Source organism: Orycteropus afer, unplaced genomic scaffold, assembly GCF_000298275.1.
Source record: "Orycteropus afer afer isolate SDZICR_OR568_19922 unplaced genomic scaffold, OryAfe1.0 scaffold00041, whole genome shotgun sequence".
NCBI classification, from domain to species: Eukaryota; Metazoa; Chordata; class Mammalia; order Tubulidentata; family Orycteropodidae; genus Orycteropus; species Orycteropus afer.
The window spans coordinates 8,599,108-8,603,711 of record NW_006921628.1 but is presented as its reverse complement, the minus strand read 5'-3'; positions in this window follow the sequence as shown (position 1 = coordinate 8,603,711).

The window sequence follows — 4,604 nt, the reverse complement described above, 5'->3', positions numbered from 1 at the left end:
GATACTGCCTCGGAAACCCAAGGAGGGGTCACTATGAGTCGGGGCTGACTCAACAGCAAACAACATGCAACACTAAAGAATAATGTAGAGTCTGCAAAAGACTGCACAATATGGATGAACTTGGAGAACATTATGCTGAGTGAAATAAGTCAATTACAGGACAAATAGAGTATTAGCTCATTGTTGTGGAGGGTCAAGGAAAGGTTTATATATGGAGGGAAACTTTGTTTGTTGGTTGCCAGGGGTGGGAGGAGAGGGGAGAGAACACTGCAAAAAAAAAAAAAAAATGCATTGAACCAAGTCACTTTAGTTTTGTGTATTTCACAGTACATTAATTTTATTCAAATAAAATACATTTTTAAAAAAGATTGAAGACAAAATAAATGAAACAGAAGATAGAAAGACAATAGAAAAAATCAACCAGACTAGAAGTTGGTTCTTTGAAAAGATTAATAAAATTGACAAACCACTGGCAAACTTAACAAAGGAAAAGAAGGAGAAGATTTAAATAACATGAATCAGAAATGAAAGGGGTGATGTCACAACAGAACCAACAGAAATGAAAAGAATCATATCAGGATACCATAAAGAACTGTACTCCAACACATCTGAAAACCTAGAAGAAACACACATATTTCTCGAAAATAACTACTTACATAAACTAACAAAGACTGAAGTAGAAAATGTGAACAGACCCATAACAAAATAAGAAATTGAACAGGTCATTTCAAAAATTGCCAACAAAAATAAGTCCCTTCCCAGATGGTTTCACTGGAGAATTCTACCAATCATTCAGCAAAGAGCTGACACCAATCCTACTCAAACTATTCCAGAATACAGAAAAGGATGGAATCCTCCCAAATTTATTTTATGAAGCAAGCATAACCCTGATATCAAAACCAGGAAAAGATACCATTAGAAAGGAAAACTACAGACCAATAACCCTCATGAATATAGATGTAAAAATCTTCAACAAAATCCTAGCTAATAGACTCCAACAACAGACAAGAAAATAATACATTATGACCATGTGGGATTCATACCAGTTATGCAAGGATAGTTCAACATTAGAAAAACAATCAGCATAATCCATCATATAAGTAAAATAAAAGAATCACATGGTCATATCAATTGATGCAGAAAAGGCATTTGATAAAATCCAACACCAATTCCTGATTTGAAAAAAAACTCTCAGAAAAAGTAGGAATAGAAGAGAAATTCCTCAACCTTATAAAGGGCATATAATATAAAACCAACAGCCAAGATTATTCTCAATGGAGAGAGACTGAAACCATTCACCTCGGAGACAGGACCCAGACAAGGATGCCCTCTAGCACCAACTTCTGTTCAACATTGTATTGGAAGTCCTAGCTAGGGCAATAAGGCAAGAAAGGGAAATCAAAGATATCGAAATTGGTATGGAAGAAGTCAAACTATCCCTATTTGCTGATGATATGATTTTTTACAAAGAAAACGCAAGAGACTTGGCAAGAAAACTACTGGAACTTATTCAAAGATTTAACAGAGTGGCAGGATACAAGATCAACATAGAAAAATCAGTTGATTCCTCTACACCAGCAAAGAAGTCTCGGAAAAGAAAATAAGGAAATCAATACCATTTGCAATAACTACGAAAAGATAAAATACTTGGTAATAAATCTTACCAGGAATACAAAAGACCTGTATAAAGAAAACTACAAAACACTACTTCAAGAAACCATAAGAGATCTACATAAATGGAAGAACATACCATGCTTGTGGGTAAGAAGATTGAACACTGTGAAAATGTCAATTCTACTCAAAGCAATCCTTACATTTAATGCAATCCCAATCTAGATTCCATCAACATTCTTTAAAAACATGGAAAAACCAATCATTAATTTTATGTGAAAAGGAAAGAGACCATGGGTAAGCAAAGCACTACTGCAGAAGAACAAAGTAGGAGGTCTCACACTTCCAGATCTCAAAGCCTAGTATACAGCCACAGGTGTCAAAACAGCCTGGTATTGGTATAATGACAGACATGTGGACCAGTGGAACAGAAATGAGACCCCAGAAATAGATCCATCCACCTCTGGGCAGTTGATCTTTGACAAAGGGCCAAAATCCATTCAATGGGGAAGAGATGGTCTCTTTAACAAATGGTACTGGCAAAACTGGATATCCATTTGGAGAAAAATGAAACAACATCCCTATCTCACACTATACATAAAAATGAACTCCAGATGGATCAAAGATTTAAATGTGAAACCTAAAACTATAAAATTCATTAAATAAAAAATAGGGGCAAATTTGTTGCTGTTGTTGTTGTTGGGAGCTCTGGTAGCATAGTGCCTAAGGCACTTGACTGCTAACCAGAAGGCTGGCAGTTTAAACCCACTAGCCACTTCTCAGAAGAAAGGTGGGGCAATCTACTTCCATAGTGATACCGCCTTGGAAACCCAAGGAGGGGTTGCTACAAGAGGGGTAAATTTAGGGGCCCTAATTTGTGGCAAAAACAGTCTATTAACCACAATCCAAGATGCACTAATAGCAAAAGATAAAATGATGACTGGGACCTTTTTTTTTTTGTTGTTGTTTAATGTGATTTGGGTGAAAATGTACAGAGCAAATTCACTTTCCATACACCAATTCACATATACTTTGTTTCATGACACTGACCACAATTTACCACAATGCAACATCTCCCCTCCTACTTTGTCCCAATAGTTATCTCTTCCCTGTGTCCATCCCTCCATGCACTCCTGCCCCCTGGGCTGTCTCCCTGTGCATAAGCAGCCCTTTGTTCTCCCATGATTGTTCTCTCCAAGGAGTGTATCTACGTCAGGTAAATGTTCAACTCATATGCCTGTCTATTGTTTGGCTGGAAGCCACAGGTGTGGGTTCAATTCCAGACCTGAAGGGCAGCTAGGGGCCATAGTATCAGTGGTTCCACCAGGCTCTATTGGACCAGGAAACCTGGTCCCCCCTTTTATTTTCCTCCAAATGATTTTGAGTGTTGTTCCATATTGTTCTCCCTCTCTATCCAGGATCTCCTACATATATCCCCTTCCAAGTGGTTGACAGTATGACTGGGACCTTTTAAAAATTAAATTATTATGTGCATCAAAAGATTTCTCCAGAAGAGTAAAAAGAGAACCTACAGAATGGGAAAAAATATTCAGTAATGACATATCAGACAAAGGACTTATCTCTAAAATTTATAGAAAACCCCAACAACTCAACACCAAAAAGACAAACAATCCAATTAAAAAATGGGCAGAAGACATGAACAGACAATTCACCTAAGAAGATATTCAGCAGCCAATAAACACATGAAGAAATATTCATGATCATTAGCCATTTGAGAGTTGCAAATGAAAATAACCGTGAGATACCATCTTACCCCAGCATAATAACAAAGTTCAACAAGACAGAAAATAACAAATGCTGGTGAGGATATGGAGAGACTGGGACTCTCATACACTGATGGTGGGACTGGCAAATGATACAACCATTGTGGAAATTGGTATGGTGATTCCTTAAAAAGTTGGAAATAGAAATACCATTTGCTCTGCAATCCCATTACTAGATATATATCCTAAAGAAGAAAGAGGCAGGACATGAATAGATACATGCACACCTATGTTCATCGCAGCACTATTCACAATAGCAGAGAGATGGAAACAACCTAAGTGCCCATCAGTCAAGGAATGGATAAACAAACTGGTAGACAGACATAATGGAATACTATGCAATACTAAAGAATAATGCAGAATATGCAAAACACTGCATAACATGGATGAACTTGGAGGACATTATGCTGAGTGAAATAAGTCAATCACAGAAGGATAAATATTGTATTAGTGCACTACTGCAAAAAGTCAAGGAAAGGTTTATACATAGAAGGAAACTTTCTTTGTTGGTTACCAGGGATGAGAGGGGAGGGGAGGAAAAATTTCTAGATAGGTTGAAAAAAAAAGAAAAAGACACACACTCACACACTCACACACACACATATATATATATCAAAGATTATAAATGTTTATCAGGGGTAGGAGGGAGGGGGAAAAGGGGAAGCTTTTGTTTGACAGACATTGAGTTTATACTAATAGGTGGTAGAATATTTTGGAAAAGGATAGCAATAATGGTAGCACAACATGAAAAATGTCATCATTGGCATAACATACTACACAAAAATATTGTTCTACATCCTATTTTGGTGAGTAGCAACTAGGGTCTTAAAAGCTTGCAAGTGGCCATCTAGATGCAACAATGGGTCTCTCCTCATCCAGAGCAAAGAAGAATGAAGCAAAAGCAAAGACTCATGGCAACTATAAATCCAAGCGATTGGTAGACCATGTGATCCTCAGCCTATATGACCATGAGAGCAGAAGAACTAGATGGTGCCCGGCTACCACTATCAACCACTCAGAGGGGGATCGTTGCAGGAGATCCCAGATAGAGTAGGAGAACAATGTGGAACAAAACTCAAAATCATAAAAAAAAGGTCTTTTTTCTTTATAGTGTGATAGTAAGCCCCAGGGTTACAAGTGAGGAGAGACAACTCAGGGACACCCAAAGTAGCAAGTGGGAAGAGCAGGAGAAAGGGGATTAAAAGCCAG